This window comes from Amblyraja radiata, chromosome 12 (assembly GCF_010909765.2).
Source record: "Amblyraja radiata isolate CabotCenter1 chromosome 12, sAmbRad1.1.pri, whole genome shotgun sequence".
In the NCBI taxonomy this organism is placed as follows: domain Eukaryota; kingdom Metazoa; phylum Chordata; class Chondrichthyes; order Rajiformes; family Rajidae; genus Amblyraja; species Amblyraja radiata.
Genome location: NC_045967.1, coordinates 53822375 through 53843993, shown reverse-complemented (window position 1 = coordinate 53843993; position 21619 = coordinate 53822375). Strand labels below are relative to the sequence as shown.

The 21619-nt window shown below is 45.3% G+C and overlaps 1 long non-coding RNA gene across 1 annotated transcript; it reads right to left on the bottom strand.

Annotated features, from left to right (window-relative positions):
* Nucleotides 1–4814: 4814 nt before the first annotated feature.
* On the bottom strand, nt 4815–9731 carry LOC116979412. Its single transcript, XR_004413718.1, has 3 exons — nt 9721–9731; nt 5127–5129; nt 4815–5083 (listed from the first exon to the last, which is right to left on the bottom strand). It is a non-coding gene; the product is annotated as an uncharacterized LOC116979412 (long non-coding RNA).
* Between the last annotated feature and the right edge of the window lie 11888 nt (nt 9732–21619).

Genomic DNA, 21619 nt, shown 5'->3' with positions numbered 1-21619 from the left:
GCGTTTGAACTCGGCGGTTGGGGGGGGGGGCAGCGTTTGAACGCGGCGGTTGGGGGGGGCAGCGTTTGAACGCGGCGGTTGGGGGCGACCGCTCGGCCTGGCGGCAGCGGGACATGGAGACATCCTACGTCGACGCTGGCGGCGGGTCCGGGTCTGCTCCCAGCCGGGACTCTCTTGCACTCTTCCACTTCGGCCTGTGGGTAAGTTCACTTTTGTCAACTGTTGTACTCGGTCTCATTCCATGCTCCCTGTTCAATAATTAATTCCACGACAGCCCGTGTTTATCCTCGGCGAAGCTCACCCCTCACGTTTGTCAACTGTGTTGCACTTGATCTCGTTCTATGCTAACTGGTTAATAAATAATCCCGTGACAAACTGTTTAACCTCGGTGAAGCTCTTATTTTATATTTACCCCTCACTTTTGTCAACTGTGTTGTATTTGGTCTCGTTGTATGCTCACTGTTCAATCAATAATCCCGTGACAGCCGGTGTTTATCCTCGATAAAGCCCTTAAGTTATTTACCCCTCAGACTGTCATCAGCAGATCTCCAGGCAGGCGATGATACAATCATTCCTTTTGGAATTATGGTAGTGCAGAGTTAAGGAATGGATGTTGCAAAATGGCTTGAAGCTGTCTGGTGTATTTCTGCTTCACACATGGAAGTCCCATCCTCTCTGTCCAATCCAAACTATTCCCCCTTCTTCCAAACTGTACCTTCATCTCTTGCACTCTACACATTCACATTTGTTTTTCTTTTCTAAGAGCTGTGATCTGCAAGTCAAATAATGGAACAGTACACGGGGCTGTCTTTAACCAAGATCTTTTGAGACAGCACAGTCAGGTCCTGCCAGAGAACATTGAGCTGTGAAGTTCTGCAGGAAGCTCCAGGCATTGTCATATCTCAGCACCAATGAGTACAAAACAATTTCTGGAGGAATTCACCAGGGCAAATACATGGAGTTGAAAATAATTCATATTTGTGCTTATCGTTTGTGAGATTAGATGGAAATGTAGATCTGCTTGGGATGTGTATCTTGCTGTGACATGGTACACACTAGCCAGGAAGGGTTTCAGATGGTTCCAGTACGTACAGTGCCTCCTGCACCTATTTTCTATGTTTCATTCTGGTAAACTACCTCTACACCCTTTCCAAAGTGTCTATTAATGAATTCACTGCAGTAATCCTCAGCAATAGTGAGGTTGCACGGAAAGTCATAAGGTCAAAGGGCGTGATGCATGGAGTCGCTCAAGCCTTCTGGAGTACAAGGCAGCTTCCGGCATGCACTAGTAACACACGAAACACGTGCGTTCTTACCTGGAAAAAAACGCCCAAATCACTGCTGCTCACTGACTTATGAAAGAGCAGCTTGCTGGCAGATTGAGGGCAAGTCCCAGCCCACAACCGCCCACGGCTGGAGGGTGACTGAGCTGTCTAAACCCGAGCACCAGTGTAAGGGGCCAAAGGTGCGGATCCCTCGGGGCAGCCCCCACTCTCGTCCAGGGGTCAGCGCTGTTCGGCCACGGCCGCCCTCCGCCCCGTCTCTCCCTGTGCGGCCGCACTGTCACGGGCTGTGGAACAGCAGTGCCCACACACGGGGCCGAGTGGAGCGGGGCCATAAACCCGGCAACATCCCATCAGCTGCAGCAGAGTTGGGGACAGTCTGGTCTCTCCGCCCACCCAGAGTCGGTGATCGTGCTGCACCGGCACGGGTCCATGACCCCCACACGGGGTGATTCACTTGACCCCCACACACGGGATGATTCACCCCGACCCCCACCACCACACGGGGTGATTCACCCCCGGACTCCGACCCACACACAGGTTGATTCACCCCCCCGACACCTGCACCGGGTGATTCACCCCCACGGCCCACACACCGGGTAATTCACTACCCCGACCCCCACACGGGGTGTTTTCTCCCTCCCGGGTGCTGGGCTGTTTGTAGCCCCGCCGCCGCGTTTCAGCCACCAGACACCATCCGTGGAGACAGACGGCCCGGGGTCCGCGAGTGTGGAATCAGTCAGCGTAGAGTCCGAATGCTGGGACAGAAGACAGGCCGCTGCACCTGAAGTTCACCGTATGTACACCAGAAGGCATTGTGTGGCAACAGTAGGGGTCAAGTAAGGGTCATGTGTCAATCGTGAAATCACTCTATGGTCATTGGAAGATTAAGATATTCTATTTCCCATTCTCGACACCAAAACACTTCCCCCACCTCACCTGCGTGGGTTTTCTCCATGTGTGTTTCTTCCCACAGTCGAGAGACGTACAGGTTTGTAGGTTAATTGGCTTGCTATAAATATAAATTTTCCCCAGTGTGTGTAGGACAGTGTTAGTAAGCGGGGATTGCTGGTCGGCGTGAATTCGATGGGCCGAAGGGCCCATTTCTGCGCTGTGTCCTAAAGTAAACTAAACTAAACCACCCCTCTTGCACTATTTTTGATTATAATTGTAGATTGGTTATTTCCTACTAGCCAATTGTAGTGCTTGTTAGTAGTGGCTCCGCCTAATATGCGTTTTATATTAACAAGAGTTTGCCTGCGCCATTCAGTATGAGTAGCTGCTAGGAGCTGCAATGTCCTGCATATATCGATGCTGCAAGTAGATCTAATAAACATGTGTTGTACCTTGATATGTGTTTGACTCCACTCATTACATGGTGTCAGAGAGTGAGTCTTACCTACTCCGTTCATGTTTATTGGGTTTTGTTTTTTTAATTAGTATATGTGCCAGTTATCTCTATCATGGCAAATTCATCTCGCCGTCCTCATCCTCTGATCTTTGACTCTGACATTGCTGAATGCTGGCGTCTTTTCGAGCATGACTACACTCACTATGTTCGCAACGTTCATCGCAACGACTGCCAGATGTGCGTGCTTCTGTATTGCTTAACTTAGTGGGACCTGAGGCAATGAAATCCAAAGAAGCAGACATTGAAGGTAAGACCACTTGTATTAAGATTGAATTGAGTAAAATAAAGATTGGCCACGGCAGACTAAAAATATTTTGTCACAAGTAAAGATTGGCCACGCAGACTAAATGTTTTTACCACAAAAGTGTATTAAGAAATATATGGGTCTTGAAGAGACAGTGTTTTGAAAAGATTTGTGAATTTGCTACCAGAGAGAATAGCCAGGATTCGATTTTACAGACTGCAAAGGTTTGTTACTAATATAAAGGATTGGGCTTTACAGACTGAAAAAGTTTGTTAGTTTGTGTACTAAGTAAGTAGTCGGTGATTGGATAGACATGGGAAATAATTTGGATAAGAATGATGGCAAGACAGCTGTACAACAAATGTGTTATTTGAATCCTCAGAACAACAGGGAGTTTAGAATATTGACCTAAAAATTGAACAGACTTTAGGGTAATGAATCTTGGCCAGTAGGGGGAACCTGGAATATAGAGACAATTAAAAAGGGAGAAATATTCATTTGGGAAAGAAGCGTAGGGAAGAGATGGAAGGAAAGAATTATGGAATGGAAGAGTGAGGCAGAAAAGAAGCAAGAGGAATAGCAAAATGGAAGTTGGATGGATAATGCTTGTAAAATAGGAATTGAGTTGCGGAATAACGATGGAACGATGAAAGGATGGAAATTATTTCAGGTGGAATGCCAGTGGATAGACGAGCAGGAGAAAAGGACTAAGGCAAAGAAAGAAAGCGCTGATAAGAAAAGATCGGAAAACAAGCAATTAATAGTTAAGAACAAACCTGGTACCTGTAAATTCCCCAGAGACCCTATGTTTGGCATGGCGACCCTGTATATTAGAGAAGATGAGGAAGAATTCACAGGGAGCAGACCTCCTCCCTATGTGTAGTGGCCATTTGGCTTGTTTTGCATGTCATTGATGATGGCATGTGCCTTTAAATATTAGACTGCCCGTTATATTGTGGGGGGGATTTATGACGTGTTTTAGGGCGTGTTTTGGGCTATGTATCTTGCGCAGAAGCTTAGGAGTTAGTGTAGTTAAGAGCCACCATGGAGAAGGTTAACCCTCTGACCATGCGAGGTCTAAAGGAGATCATGCGAAGTGTAACGGAGACACGAAGAGTTTTCTAATGTCTAAAGTTATAAGCTGGAGTTCAAAGAAGATTGTTGTAACGTCGGAAGAAATTTGGATGTATCTTACTGTTTTCTATCAACAATAAAGCATTTATTCATCAAAAGTGTGTTTTGAAGCCATATCTGTGAAGAAGTTCTGAAGGTCTCTAAGTGAGCTTGCATGCGTATCGAAAATATTCCCCTTATCCATGCTCATCTAGAGGGCGGCTAGACCCTATGTTTGGCATGGCGACCCTGTATGTTAGAGAAGATGAGGAAGAATTCACAGGGAGCAGACCTGCTCCCTATGTGTATAGGCCATTTGGCTTGTTTTAGTGGGACCTGAGGCAATGAATCGTGCGGACAAATTTACATTTGAGCCTACCGTTTTGGATGCTAATGGACAGGTCCTAGTGCCTGCAGAGACGATTGATGACCCTGCCGTTTTGCTTGCAAAGTTCAGACAGTTGTGCGACCTGCCCTCGAACTACATTATTGAACGTACCAAGTTTTATGCTTGTATGCAACAGATTGATGAGCCGATTGAACGTTTTATTGGCGTCTTGAAACACATGGCTGCACACTGCCAGTTTCGTGATCTGTGCGATGAACTCATCCGTGACAAGCTTTTGGAGGTATGCTTGATAGCAAGTTAAGGAGTGAACTCCTTCGTAATACTGACTTAACCCTTAATCAAGCAGAGCACGCCTGTCGCATTGCTGAGATAGCCTCTTCCCACACTGAGTCTGTGCCCTCCGGTCACCGTTCGCAGTATAGTGTCAGACACCTCCTCTCGTAACACCCGTTCCCAGCCCTCCCATGCCTGGCAGCGGAGAGGGTCTGCTGTTCAATGTCAAAATTGCAACTATTTTCATGCTGCGGGTCGGCAGTTCAGTGTTGCTTATGGTAAAACATGTAATTTCTGCAAGAAATTAAACCACTTTGCTAGATGCTGCCGTTCCCGTGAGACTCAGCCAGCTCCAAGGACAAGCCTGCACCTGTTACAACATGAACTTGCTGATAACGAATGCTTAGAGCCTGGTTTACCAACCCTTGCTCCGCTCTCAGAAAGTACAGATACCAGCTCTGCCATCCACTCTCTCCTCCCTTCGTCTAACGAGCAACTTGACCCTGAGGTAACCATGTATGTGAATAATAGGCCTTTGATCGCTAAGGTTGATACGGGGGCAAAATGCAACGTCATCACGTTATCAAAGTTAAAAAAAATTCATAATGCTGAACGTATTGAAAAGGCCTCGGCCACGCTTCGGGCTTACGGCGGAGATGTTCTACACCCACTTGGACAAACTAATTGAAAGTGCTGTAAGACGTAGACGAGCAGCCCCATACCTTAAAGTTTTATATTGTCAAGGGGGATTCAGAGACTTTGTGTGGTATCAATGCATGCCACGATACTTTGGCTGCGCTGTCCATCAACTCTTTCTCGCTGACGGGCCCACTCAACATGTACTTTCTCAATACAAAGATCTGTTTAACAATGAACTTGGCAAGTTGCCTCTCTAATACTACATTGTTGTCAATCCCAACATCGTTCCTGTGGTCCGAGCACCACATAGTGTTCCGCATGCCATGCGTGATGAGTTCACAATGATCTCAAGCGGATGGTCTCCATGGGTGTTATTGCCGAAGTTACAGTAAGACTGGGTTTCCACCATGGTGGTCGCACTACCCTATGCGAACAGTAGAGGAAGTTGCTGCTCAAAAACGCATCAGTATTCTTCGTTCTGGATGCCAAAAGATTCCACTAGACCCAGACTCGTGCAATCTTATTACGTTCGGCACCACCTTTGGCCGATACAAATTTCTGAGAATGCCCTTTGGCATCAACTCTGCCAGCAAAGTTTTCCGGTGTACGATGGAACAATTATTTGCTGAGTATCCATGTGCCATCATTGTTGATGACATTCTTATCTATGGACGCGACCTGGCTGAACATGACGCCAATCTGAAAAAAGTACTAGACCTTGCCAAAGACATTCAGCTCAAACTCAATCCCCTGAAGTGCAAGTTTCGATTCCCAGAAGTTACTTACGTCAGACATGTTTTCACAAGTGATGATCTCAGACCAGATCCATCAAAGACTGCAGCTATCAACGAAATGCCGGTTCCTACTGACGTTGCGAGTCTACAAAGGTTCCTTGGTATGGTCAACTACCTGGAAATATTTATTCCCAACCTCAGCGACATATCTGCCCCCCTGCGAAAACTGACACACAAGGACGCTGCATGGTCCTGGTATCCGCAGCACCAAAGAGCATTTGACACTCTCAAATTGCAGCTGGCTATCTCACCTACTCTCGCCTGCTTTGCTTTGGAGTTACCAGTAACACTCACCTGCGATGTATCCCAGAACAAAATTGGCGCTGCTTGCCTGCAGTCAATACCCATGGCGACTGCAAGCCTGTTTCTTACGCTTCTTGCATACTAACTGACAATGAACAATGTTACGCCCAGATCGAAGAAGAATTGCTCGCAGTGGTTTTCGCCTGCACGAAATTCAAGGACTTTATTTTTGGGAAGTCTGTGACTATTGAAACTGACCACCAGCCATTGGTACTATTTTGAGCAAACCCATCCATGCTGCCCCAACCCGCCTACAACGAATGATGATGCAGCTGTAGCGATTTGATTTCAACGTGGTTTATAAGAAAGGCAAGGACATGCACATAGCTGATACGCTATCAAGAGCCCCACACAAAACCAACGAACAACAACTCTGAACAGGACCAGTTCTCAGTAAAGAAGGCATCGTATGTTCCTACTGGTTGTTTGAGCAGCCTAGCAGAATACACGGCTGCTGATGAGACTTTACAATTGCTGTCTGCGGCCATCCGGCATGGCTGGCCGGATAAACAGCACAACACCCCGCTCGCAATCCGCCCATACTTCCTGGTTCGCGACGAACTGGTGTTACAGGACGGGATTATAGTTAAGGTCCACAAGCCAGTTGTCCCAGCTGTCCTCCAGGACAAGTACTTCGACGCCGTCCACAGGGGCCACCCCGGAGTGGAGGCAACCGTACAATGGGCACAAAGCATGTTTTACTGGCCTGGTATGACCAAAAACATACGCGAAAAAGCCGAAGTTTGCGCCGTCTGCAAAAGCCTGAACCACATCAGCAGAAGCAGCCTTTATTGCCGGACCCGGTCCCTCCTCTCCCATGGTCCACGTAAGCCACTGACATATTCGAATGGCATGGGAAACACTATCTGGTTCTTAATGACTTACTCTGGTTGGTTCAACATTGACTTACTCCAAACCATTACTTCTGAAGCAGTTATCGAGAAGTTGCAGCGTCACTTCTCCGTGCACGGTTCCCCTGCACGTCTTCCGTCTGACAACGGCAGACAGTTCACCAGCAAGTCTTTCAAAAACTTTGCAAAACCATGGGACTTCCGACATATTACCAGCAGCCCTGAGTTCCCGCAGTCCAACGGACTCGCCGAACACGCTGTCCGAAGCGCAAAACAAGTAATGGAGCGGTCTTACCATGCAAAATCGGACGTATAACTGAACCTGCTCAACTTAAGGAACATTGCAAGGGATCCCATACTGGATTCCCCAGCCCAACGACTGATGTCTCGCCAAACCCGTGCTCCCCTGCCTGTGTCCCAGCAGCTTTTGCAGCCACAGGTACATTCCCCACCTGCAGTCCAAAACCAACTACAATTCAAGTGTGATACACAGAAAAGTTTTTTTGAAAAATCCAGTAAGCCACTTAGAAACATAGAAACATAGAAATTAGGTGCAGGAGTAGGCCATTCGGCCCTTCGAGCCAGCACCGCCATTCAATATGATCATGGCTGATCATCCAACTCAGTATCCCGTACATGCCATCTCTCCGTACCCTCTGATCCCCTTAGCCACAAGGGACACATCTAACTTCCTCTTAAATATAGCCAATGAACTGGCCTCGACTACCCTCTGTGGCAGAGAGTTCCAGAGATTCACCACTCTCTGTGTGAAAAAAGTTCTTCTCATCTCGGTTTTAAAGGATTTCCCCCTTATCCTTAAGCTGTGACCCCTTGTCCTGGACTTCCCCAACATCGGGAGCAATCTTCCTGCATCTAGCCTGTCCAACCCCTTAAGAATTTTATAAGTTTCTATAAGATCCCCTCTCAATCTCCTAAATTCTAGAGAGTATAAACCAAGTCTATCCAGTCTTTCTTCATAAGACAGTCCTGACATCCCAGGAATCAGTCTGGTGAACCTTCTATGCACTCCCTCTATGGCAATAATGTCCTTCTTCAGATTTGGAAACCAAAACTGTACGCAATACTCCAGGTGTGGTCTCACCAAGACCCTGTACAACTGCAGTAGAACCTCCCTGCTCCTATACTCAAATCCTTTTGCTATGAAAGCTAACATACCATTCGCTTTCTTCACTGCCTGCTGCCCTGCATGCCTACTTTCAATGACTGGTGTACCATGACACCCAGGTCTCGCTGCATCTCCCCTTTTCCTAGTCGGCCACCATTTAGATAATAGTCTGCTTTCCTGTTTTTGCCACCAAAATGGATAACCTCACATTTATCCACATTATACTGCACCTGCCAAACATTTGCCCACTCACCCAGCCTATCCAAATCACCTTGCAGTCTCCTAGCATCCTCCTCACAGCTAACACTGCCCCCCAGCTTAGTGTCATCCGCAAACTTGGAGATATTGCCTTCAATTCCCTCATCCAGATCATTAATATATATTGTAAATAGCTGGGGTCCCAGCACTGAGCCTTGCGGTACCCCACTAGTCACTGCCTGCCATTGTGAAAAGGACCCATTTACTCCTACTCTTTGCTTCCTGTTTGCCAGCCAGTTCTCTATCCACATCAATACTGAACCCCCAATGCCGTGTGCTTTAAGTTTGTATAGGGTGATTTCACGAAAGGTCACTGGAGCGTAGATCCGCACCCACGTGACCGAAAATTTTAACTGGGGGCAAGCGTCACTTCCGGTACATGTTAGTGAATGGGAAAACACGCACTTTCACACCCGTTAAAAACATCGAAAATGGCCAGTTTTTGAGCTGCAATTTACTGAGCCAGTCGGGGTGACCGTGAGGCACAGCTACCTAAATTTACAGTTAAAAAAAAAAGATAGAAACTAAGGTAAATACAAGAGGGAGCTGAAGGGGCAAAATAAGCGGAAGTTGATAGCGGACATTTTTCGTGGAGATTTAAAGATCCAAAATATCGGGAATTATCGCGTTTGCTCGCTGCATTTCATAAAAAGTAAGGCATTATTGGCTTTGTTATCTTTATTCATTTGTTAGATGAAAAGTATTAAAAGTTAGAAATCCTTCAGTAAAATTGCAAAATCGCCCATGGTTCTCGGGTGGGTTTTAACATGCAAAATGAACACGCTTCTGAAGCTCCATTTACCATTTAAATATCCGTGAATCATAAATGCGTCTTGAAATAAATTTTACTCAGATGCAAACTAAGGAATGGTATATCAAAATCAGGATTTTTTTGGCTATTAATAAAATGTCCTGATTTTGTCAAATGAACAGCTGACAATTATACCATTCCTTAATTTGCATCTGAGTAAAATTTATTTCAAGACGCATTTATGATTCACGGATATTTAAATGGTGATTGTAGCTTCAGAAGCGTGTTCATTTTGCATGTTAAAACCCACCCGAGAGCCGTGGACGATTTTGCAATTTTACTGAAGGATTTCTAACTTTTAATACTTTTCATCTAACAAATGAATAAAGAAAAATTTTCGGTCACGTGGGTGCGGATCTACGCCCCAGTGACCTTTCGTGAAATCACCCTCTTATGTGGGACCTTGTCGAAAGCCTTCTGGAAGTCCAGATACACCACATCCACTGGTTCTCCCCTATCCACGCTACTAGTTACATCCTCGAAAAATTCTATAAGATTCGTCAGACATGATTTACCTTTTGTAAATCCATGCTGACTTTGTCCAATGATTTCACCACTTTCCAAATGTGCTGCTATCCCATCTTTAATAACTGACTCTAGCAGTTTCCCCACTACCGATGTTAGACTAACTGGTCTGTAATTCCCCGTTTTCTCTCTCCCTCCCTTCTTAAAAAGTGGGGTTACGTTTGCTACCCGCCAATCCTCAGGAACTACTCCAGAATCTAAAGAGTTTTGAAAGATTATTACTAATGCATCCACTATTTCTGGAGCTACTTCCTTAAGTACTCTGGGATGCAGCCTATCTGGCCCTGGGGATTTATCGGCCTTTAATCCATTCAATTTACCCAACACCACTTCCCGGCTAACCTGGATTTCACTCAATTCCTCCAACTCCTTTGACCCGCGGTCCCCTGCTATTTCCGGCAGATTATTTATGTCTTCCTTAGTGAAGACGGAACCAAAGTAGTTATTCAATTGGTCCGCCATATCCTTGTTCCCCATGATCAACTCACCTGTTTCTGACTGCAAGGGACCTACATTTGTTTTAACTAATCTCTTTCTTTTCACATATCTATAAAAACTTTTGCAGTCAGTTTTTATGTTCCCTGCCAGTTTTCTTTCATAATCTATTTTTCCTTTCCTAATTAAGCCCTTTGTCCTCCTCTGCTGGTCTCTGAATTTCTCCCAGTCCTCCGGTATGCTGCTTTTTCTGGCTAATTTGTACGCATCATCCTTCGCTTTGATACTATCCCTGATTTCCCTTGTTATCCACGGATGCACTACCTTCCCTGATTTATTCTTTTGCCAAACTGGGATGAACAATTTTTGTAGTTCATCCATGCAGTCTTTAAATGTCTTCCATTGCATATCCACCGTCAACCCATTAAGAATCAATCGCCAGTCTATCTTGGCCAATTCACGTCTCATACGCTCAAAGTTACCTTTCTTTAAGTTCAGGACCCTTGTTTCTGAATTAACGATGTCACTCTCCATCCTAATGAAGAACTCAACCATATTATGGTCACTCTTGCCCAAGGGGCCACACACAACTAGACTGCTAACTAACCCTTCCTCATTACTCAATACCCAGTCTAGAATAGCCTGCTCTCTCATTGGTTCCTCTACATGTTGGTTTAGAAAACTATCCCGCATACATTCCAATAAATCCTCTTCCTCAGCACCCTTGCCAATTTGATTCACCCAATCTCTATGTAGATTGAAGTTACCCATTATAACTGTTTTACCTTTGTTGCACGCATTTCTAATTTCCTGTTTGATGCCATCACCAACTCCACTACTACTGTTAGGTGGCCTGTACACAACTCCCACTAGCGTTTTCTGCCCCTTAGTGTTTCGCAGCTCTACCCATATCGATTCCACATCCTCAAAGCTAATGTCCTTCCTTTCTATTGCGTTAATCTGCTCTCTAACCAGCAACCTACCCCACCTCCTTTCCCTTTCTGTCTATCCCTCCTGAATATTGAATATCCCTGGATGTTGAGCTCCCAGCCTTGGTCACCCTGGAGCCATGTCTCCGTGATCCCAACTATATCATAGTCATTAATAGCTATCTGCACATTCAACTCATCCACCTTATTACGAATGCTCCTAGCATTGAGACACAAAGCCTTCAGGCTTGTTTTTACAACACTCTTACCCCTTATACTATTATGCTGAAAAGTGGCCCTTTTTGATTTTTGCCATGGATTTGCCGGCCTGCCACTTTTACTTTTCACCTTGCTACCTATTGCTTCTACCCTCATTTTACACCCCTCTGTCTCTACGCTCACACATTTAAGAAACCCTTTCCCTTTAACTCCATCCTCCACTATCCCATTCGACACCCCACCCCCCTTATTCAGTTTAAAACCACCCGTGTAGCAGTGGCAAACCTGCCTGCCAGAATGCTGGTCCCACACCTGTTAAGATGCAATCCGTCCCTTTTGTACAGTTCCCCCTTACCCCAAAACAGATCCCAGTGATATAAGAATCTAAATCCCTGCCCCGTACACCAGTTCCTCAGCCACACGTTCAGGTCCCGTATCTCCCTGTTCCTGCTCTCGCCAGCATGAGGAACTGGAAGCAAACTGGAGATAACAACCCTGGAGGTCCTGCTTTTCAGCATTTTTCCGAACCACTTGCCAGTGGACAAGTGGTTCGTCTCCAGACAAACACGAGCTATGGCCGTCTGGGTCGCACCACTCTTATCTGGTTGAAGCTGACGGAGCCATTTACAGACGCAACCTTCAACATATCCTTCCAGTGAAGGAAACGCGTCCTGGGACTCCATATCCAGATGTCTCGCGTTTCGTGTACCCTCCAACTGCCGGTCCTGCAGCTCCACTATCGGCGACCGTTTCCACCGCGGCCTCCCTGCGGAGTTCGGCGCCTAGCTCACCTATCTCACCACCTCCCCGCACCGTCGGGTCCCCGGTCACTTCCCCCATTCCCTCCGGTGAAAGGAGGTGAGGCGGATTCGTACCGCACACGCGCTGGATGGGTTAGCATGCCACCCATTAGGTACGGTGATTTTGTGTAACTATACAAACTTCCCCATATGAGTTATTAACGTTACGCCACATATATCGCTTAGAATTGTTCCTGTGTACCGTTGCTTTCTTTTGGTTCTACAATGAAAGATGTAGATTGGTTATTTCCTACTTGTAGTACTAAAATTGTAGTGCTTGTTAGTAGTGGCTCCGCCTAATATGTGTTTTTATATTAACAAGAGCTTGCCTGCATCATTCAGTATGAGTAGCTGCTAGGATCTGTAATGTCCTGCAGATCGATGCTGTAAAGTAGATCTAATCTTATAGAAACTTACAAAATTCTTAAGGGATTGGACAGGCTAGATGCTGGAAGATTGTTCCCGATGTTCGGGATGTCCAGGACAAGGGGTCACAGCTTAAGGATAGAGGGGAAATCCTTTAGAACCGAGATGAGAAGAACATTTTTCACGCAGAGAGTTGTGAATCTCTGGAACTCTCTGCCACAGAAGGTAGTTGAGGCCAGTTCATTGGCTATATTTAAGAGGGAGTTGGATGTGGCCCTTGTGGCTAAAGGTATCAGGGGGTAATGAGAGAAGGCAGGTAGGTGCAGGATACTGAGTTGGATGATCAGCCATGATCATATTGAATGGCGGTGCAGGCTCGAAGGGCCGAATGGCCTACTCCTGCACCTATTTTCTAAGTCTATGTTTCTAATAAACATGTGTTGTATCTTGATATGTGTTTGACTCCACTCATTACACTAATGAATGTTAATTCAGTAAAAAAAATATGCTGTTGCTTCCCATTATCACACAATGCATGCATGCATTCCAGCTGGGAACGAAATCCATAGTTTATCATTTAGCAGCCCACTTTTAAAAATATGTGTCTTTACAATACTGCACACAATTATGTGACAAAGGGGGACAAATTTCAAATTTGTTCAAAAAACAACAATTTGGCAACACACTGTTTACCGATGTTACAAAACCTACTTTCAGCAGCGCTGCAGTTCTGCCACTGGCGTGTGCGTGACTCTGGCGCCTTTGAGGCGGGGGCGGGATTAAAATGCAGGTTTGTATCGCTTGTCAGAGAAGGATTTGCTCGAGTTCCCGGTTTATTTTTTGTTTTAAATCGCTGGACAATTTAATCGCTGGATTAAAGTAAAGGGAGACTTCAAACACCCTCAACGCCTACAACGTGACAGATCGCAAAAACGGGACAAAACAAAGGGTAAGTCGTATATTTCACATATAATCTTGCTTCTTGGGGTGGTTTTAGTCTAATTTTACAATGCGATCATCAGGAATCTATCAATCTATAATTATATTATGCTATAATTATATCACATCAGTCCCAATTTTAGTCTCTACTGAATTTATTTTGAAGGTACAACTGCAGAGAAAATGAATAGGTCCTTAAATTATAAACCTATTGGCTGCTGTCCAGCTATGAAAAACAATTCCTTGCTCTAAGATCCAATGTAGAGAATGGAGTTCAGACTTTAGAAATACAGAGCGGAAATAGCCCCTTCGGCCCACTTAGTCTGTACCCACCAGTGATCACCCCGTACACTGGCACTACCCTACACACACTAGGAACTATTTACAATGTACAGAAGCCAAACAACCTACAAACTTGTACGTCTTTGCAGTGTGGGAGGAAACCAAAGATCTCGGAGAAAACCCACGCGGTCATGGGGAGAACGTACATACTCCGTACAGACAGCACCCGTAGTCGGGGTCGAACCCGGATCTCTGGCGCTATGAGGCAGCAACTCTACCGCTGCGCCACCGTGCCGCCAGCTTTTTTTTTCATTCAACCATATCCATTAGTCTCACAGACACGAGAGACTGCAGATCCATTGCCTACCCCTCATCTGAGCCTACCTCCGTGCCCGCGTGTCCCTGGAGAGGGAACACATGGTGTCCACGGGGACTCGAGTCCTTCCGTGAACGCTGGTTGCGCGGGGTTGTAGTGTGTCGTGAATAAGGACGACAGTGTTTTAATCTGTAGAAAAGATCTGCAGATGCTGGTTTACACCAAAGATAAACACAAAAAGCTGTAGTAACTCAGCGGGACAGGCAGCAACTGTGGAAAGAAGGAGTAGGTGATGTTTCGGGTCAAGGTCCTTCTTCAGACTGAGAGTCATGGGAGAGGGAAACTAGAGGACTGATAAGATTCAGAACAAATCAGAGCCGGCACTGATGAACAAGGAAATGCGGAGACGCAATGGTCCATTGTTGGCTGTGGAAGATTTTTAATCTGTGGGTTGATGTTTGTTGTGATCATGAACAGCAGCTTGATTAATGAAGTACTTTGTAAATTGTGAACTTGTGATAAAACCTCCTCGTAAAAAAAAACATTGCAATTGCTAGAATCTTGACTTCATATTGTTAAAATATATATTGCAGGTTCACAACAGAACATTATGATATATTAAATGAAATCAGCAGACTATGTACAGACAATCTCATTTTGTATTGTTATTGAAAGCACAACATAATAAATCATTAATTCTGTTCTCAGAAATAATCCATTTGCAATTCTCACTGATTTAGCCTCTAAACCCAAAGAGTATCAAAGATCGCAGGTGAAACTCCCGACAAAATCGTAAAATTACTCCATCTATAAATGCAAGTTTATACGGTATATGGTACTTTACTTGTCATCTGAACAGAGGTACAGTGAAATTCATTTGTACACAATTCAGGTCAAGTATCACTATACACAAGCAGATACAATGTGCAGGAAGGAACTGCGGATGCTGGTTTAAACCGAAGATAGACACAAAAAGCTGGAGTAACTCAGCGTGACAGGCAACATCTCTGGAAAGAAGGAATGGGTGACGTTTAGGGTCTGAAGAAGGGTCTCGACCCGAAACGTCACCCATACCTTCTCATAATCATCATAATAGTAACTTATTAGCCAAGTATGTTTTGCAACATACGAGGAATTTAATTTGCCATAGTCATACCAATAGGGAGGTTTCACGGCAGTCGGGTAACGACCCATGACCCGTACTGTTGCTACGCTACTCCAAATGGAGTACACGCGGTGTACTGCAGGTAGGCACTTACCATTGTTTCCAGCGTAGTGGGCCCGTTAAAACCCGCCAAAATTGTCAATTTTTGTGCTGTAAATAATTATGGAAATCGGGATAAGCCTGTGAGACATTTAGCCTACTTCAGAATTCCAAAATGAGGAGAAATGACGGTATATAGAAGCGATAACTGAAGGGCCAACAACAGCCAGAGTGCTTAGCAAACATTGGCCGTTTGCTCACTGCATTTCATCAACCAAGGCATTATTTCTGTTTTTTCTTGATTCCTTTGGCATCTAAAAAGTTTCAGAAGTGATAAATCTGGCTGTAAAATTTTTAAATCGCCCATGGTTCTCGTCGGTTTTTACAATCAAAAAGAAAACGCCTCTGAAGCAAAATTTACAGCCAGATTTATCACTTCTGAGACTTTTTAGATACCAAAGGAATCAAGAAAAACCACAAATAATGCCTTACTGTTGATGCAATGCAGTGAGCAAACCTGGTAATTCCCAATAATTTCAATTCCGATATCTGCACGGCCAATGTTCGCCAAGCATTTTAGCTGTTTTTGTCCCTTCAGTTCTGCTTCTCTTTACCTTCATTTCGCTTCACGTTTGGAATTCTAAAGTTGGGTACATATCTCTCACACTTACCCCAACTTCCACAATTCTTTTCAGCGCAAAAATTCAACATTTTGGCGGTTTTTAACAGGTAGGAAAGTACGCGTTTCTAGCATTAATAACATATATCGGAAGTTACGGATGTCCTCCAGATGGATTGAGCGGCTCCGTGCGTCAAGCCCTATGACCCAGTGACCTTACGTACAACCCACCTATAAAGAGCAACAAGACACCCAAATACATTTTTAACATGAACCACCACAGCGACTCCCCCACATTCCTCACTGTGATGGAAGGTTAAAATATGTCAATCTTCTTCCCTTCTTTGTTCTCCCACGGTCAGGGCACTCGAACTGTCAGTTGTCGGGGAGATCTTGGCTCCTGCAGCCGGCAGTCAAGCCCTCCGCGACGGGGCGATCAAGGAAGCTCTCACATCAGGGGGATCTTAGCTCCCTCGTGCCGGGCAATCGAATTCCCGGGTCAAAGCTGGTCGGACCTCCTGTGACTTGGAGGCTGCGGTTGGAGACTCCGATGGTAAGACCACGGCCCCACGGTGGGGCTCATAGTCAATCTCAAGCAAGGCCTCCAGCTCCATGATATTAGGCCACAGAGCGACCGGAGCGATCCGGAAAACAACCGCATCTCCGGCAAGGTAAGAGATTGAAAAAAGTTTCTCCCGACCCCCTCCCCCACCCCCCCACATAAAACCAACCAGAGAACAATAACACTTTTAAAACACACTAAAAATAACAAAAAAGACAAAAAAACAGACAGAATGTTGGCGAGGCTGCCATCACTGATGGTGCCACTGAGTTACTCCAGCTATTTGCGACTATACATAAGCACTTAGATACACCTTAGATAAGCATCTCAGATGCAGTACAAGTGTGTAGCAGTGGAACACTGAGACAGTATAGAGAGTCACCAGTTTGGTGCCATTTTCAAGTCCCCTTTGTTGTAAGTGCAGGGATCTTGATCTAACCGTGAAGGTCTGTTGTCCTGGCGGCGTTGCAGGATCGGCCTGGCCAAGCGTGGCCGTGGTGTCCTCCACCGTTGCTCCACTGCTGTGGTATGTTGATATAAGTTTATAATTTAGTATATTAATATAACTTTGAAACCCTGATTAAATGCAGTGGTGGTTGAAGGCATTGTTTTTGTAGACTGATGAGCTTACAAACTCATAATGTGTGCCACACCGCTTGATCTTTGCAGCCATCTTCTATCCTCTTTATTAGTGTTGGTATTCTGATTGTGTAGATGGGAATCGTAGATGCTGGTTTACACTGATGATAGACAGAAAAATGCAGGAGTAACTCAGCGGGTCAGGCAGCTTCTCTGGAGAAAAGGAGTAGGTGACGTTTTCCAGATGAAGGATCTCGACCTGAAATGTTATCCATTTCTTCTCTCCAAAGATGCTGCCTGACCAACTGAGCTACTCCAGCATTTTGTGTCTATCGTTGGTATTCTGAAATACAGCTCAACACATTGAAAATGGCATTCAGAAGAGCCTCTAGAAAAATATAAATGGTTCGCACCATTTATCCATGTCAAACAACACATTACCTCCGACCACAGACTGGATTTTGAAACAAAGGCAACAGCCACTCACTAATTGGAGGAACAGCACCTCCTACAGCGCTTGGCCAGCTTACAACCCAGTGGTCGGAATAATGATTTCTCTATCTTCAAATAACCCTTGAATTCCCTCTCTTTGTCCCTACCCACCCTAGTCATGGTACTGGTTTCGCTGTCATCCTGTCGTGTTTCACTGTCTGCAACTCGTTTTCACCTAGCCCACAGCAAACAATGGCCTGTTTCCTTTATCATCGTTACTTTTTTGCATATCTTTCATTCATTTCATTTCATATCTCCCTACACCACCGTCCCTGGGCCTTACGGTTGTAGATCTGCGGTCTATTTACAATTGTATGTAAATGTTGTTGATTCACTATTTAGTAAATCATTACCATTCACCACATTTCTGTAGGTTAACATATTCCCAGTTTTGCTTCTTTTGATAAAACTCTTTACATTGTTTTCATTCATTTTAAGCGCAAACTCTTTGTAAGCATGTTATATGTGGTCCTTATGAGTGTAGAATTAAATAAAATAAAGAATTGACTACATATTCGGCAGCACAATGGTAGAGTTGCTGCCTTACAGCGCCAGAGACCCGGGTTCAAAACTGACTACGGGTGCTGTCTATAAGGAGTTTGTACGTTCTCACTGACATGTGTGGGTTTTCTTTTGGAATATCATTGCCACAGACGGCCAAATCAATGGATATTTTTAAGGCAGGGACAGGTAGATTCTTGATTAGTTTGGGAGTCAGAGGTTATGGGGAGAAGGTAGGAGAATAGGGTTACGAGGGAGAGATAGATCAGCTACGATTGAATGGTGGAGTAGACTTGATAGGTGGAATTACCTCATTTTGCTCCAATCCCTTATGACCTTATGAATTTCTCAATTTCAGTTCATTATCATTCCCTGCAGCCGATTTCCCAGACAGCACTGTCAATATTTCCTTTCAAGCGAGTTGACTAACATTACACATTATCATACTGATGTGAGTAACAGTCACAAGTAGCTCAGGGAAAAGGTCATTTAAAATGGCACTTCATCAAAACGATTCCTTGATTTGAAGAATGGTCTCGTCCCGAAACGTCACCTATTCCTTTTCTCCAGAGCTGCTGTCTGACCCGCTCACTCCCTGTCTGACTCTAACTTTTTATGTCTATCTTCCCTTTAGATTTACCCCTTTCACTTTCCTCTCTCCACCCTGAAAACTCTTTTAACATACAACTTAGAACGTACAGCACAGGAGCAGGCCCTCGGCCCACATGGTCGGTCCCGGTGGCGCAGCGGTAGAGTTGCTGTGTGAAAGTTAGTGCGGTTATTCTCCCTCTTATTTAGCTTATGGAGTTATATTTGCTATTAACCTCCATTTTGTACATAGCATGCTGGTAACGGTTTAAAATGTTGGCCAATTCAGAAGGCTGCAAAAGCCTGTGAATACTGAGCACAAAGCTTGCAGTTAAATGACCTTTGCTGTCTCAATGAGAATAGAGATAAGGGATGTTCCCGGGCGTCTAGAACTCCAACACTGTTACCAGCAAGCTGTAAGAAGAACAATAGACCTGTTCTTACCTTTGCAGCTGTACCATTTCCCAAACTAATAGTTATACTTTGTTTCTTCCCCAATGTAACTGAGGGGATCCATTGTGTTTAACTGAAGCCTCTTTGTTATTAACCATGTGCGTATGGCTGTTTCATTAGTATAAAGATGTGTGTAAATCTTCTGTATTGCCAGTCTGAACAGCGCCAGCCTTTGGTGTGGACTCTCTGCACATCACTGCCTGTTTTTTCTATTTCACCTTGGTGACCTAGTAAAAGCTATTTACAGAGATTTTTGACTTTGATTTATTCTATCATCAAGTCTCACGAACTTTAACAGCTGCCTTACAGCACTCGCAGCGCTGGAGACCTGGGTTCGATCCCGATTACGGGTAATGTCTGTAGGGAATTTGTACCTTCTCCCCGTGACCTGCATGGGTTTTCTCTGTGATCTTCGGTTTCCTGCCACATTCCAAAGACATACAGGTTTGTAGGTTAATTGGCTTGGTAAATGTTTTTTTTAAATGTCCCTCGTGGGCGTTAATGTGCGGGGATCGCTGGTCAGCGCGGACCCAGTGGGCCGAAGGGCCTGTTTCTGTGCTGTAGCTCAAACTAAACTAAACAAAATGTCTATTCCGAACATAGTGATAGGAGCAGAATTAGGCCATTCGGCCCATCAAGTCTACTCCGCCATGTAATCACGGCTGATCTATCTCCCTACTCTCAACCCAATTCTCCTGCCTCCTCACCATAACCCCTGACACCCATTCTAGAAGTTCGTAAGTGATATAAACAGAAGATGTGCTAAGATAACCTAACCATCTGCCTACACATGATCCATATCCCTCCATTCCCAACACATCCATGTGCCTGTCTAAAAGCCTCCTAAACTCCACTACCATATCTACCTCCACCACCACTAGGGTTGCCAACTTTCTCACTTCCAAATAAGGGACAAAAGGTCAAAATACGGGACAAATTCTCGAAGGCAATTCGTTGACTGACTCGGCCGTGGCTGGGTGAATGATGAGTTGGCCCGGGTGCTGGACTGCACGCAAAGCCCAGCCGGCGGGCCAGCTGAGGAGTTTTGGCCTGGGCGCTGGACTCAGAGCGCGACCGGGTCAAAAGTCCTCAGCTGGCCCGGGCCACGCGACCACGGTTGCACTCCATGGGCTGTACTACGTTGGGACGGGTGAGGCGGGGCCAGATGCGGCGCTCTGACCTGACAGTCCCTTCGACCTGACAAGGGCGGTCCTGTATGGTGCAAACCAATTTAGCCCAATATACTGGATGGCCTGGCTAATACGGGACAGTTGGCAGCCCTCGGGTTAACACATGATGAGCGTTTGACGGCACTGGGCCTCTACTCACTGGAGTTTAGAAGAATAAGGGGGGACCTCATTGAAACATACCGAATAGTAAAAGGCTTGGATAGGGTGGGTGTGGAGAGGATGTTTCCACTTGTGTGCGAGTCATAGCCTCAGAATTAAAGGACACTTCTTTAGGAAGGATAAACTTATGAACTTAACCACCTCTGATCTATAACTGATGCAAGATTGATCTTGTCTGCATGTGAATCCAAGTGTTCCAATAAACTAAAGTGGCACTTAAAAGTAAGTTCATAATTCATAGGAGCAGAATTAGGCCATTCAGCCCATCGAGTCTATTCCTCCATTCAATCATGGCTGATCTATCTTTCCTCCTCAACCCCATTCTTCTCCCCTCTCCCCATAACCCCTCATACCAGTACGCATCAAGAACATGTCAATTTATGCCGTACAAGTTGGTAAGTTGCATCTTTTCATGGGTCGTAAACTCAATTTGGAACAATTTCTGTGGAGTTCGGGGTCAATGTTTGGAGAGGGAGGGAGCTAAGTGTTGAGAGGAACAAGGAACTACAGATGCTGGTTTACAAATAGAAAGCACACAAAGTGCTGGAGTAACTCAGCAAGAGGCAGTATCTCTGGAGAACATGGAAAGGTGGTATTCCAGATCAAGACCCTTCTGCAGACACAAAACATCGCCTATCCAGGATCTCCAGAGATGCTGCCTGACCTTGCTACTGGACCCCAAGAAAGGGAGTTTATGGAGTGCCTCCGTGATCGATTCATAAAGCTTGTACTGGAGCCTACCAGGGAGAAGGCAATTCTGGATTTCGTGTTGTGTAATGAACCGGATTTGATAAAGGGAACTTGAGGAGGTTAAGGAGCCATTAGGAGGTAGTGATCATCATATGATAAGTTTTAATCTACAATTTGAGAGGGAGAAGGGTAAAAAGGTGTCAGTATTACAGTTGAACAAAGGGGACTATGGAGCCATGAGGGACGAGCTGCAAAAATCGTGGACGCATTGGTGATCATTTTCCAATGTTCGATAGATTCAGGATCAGTTCCTGTG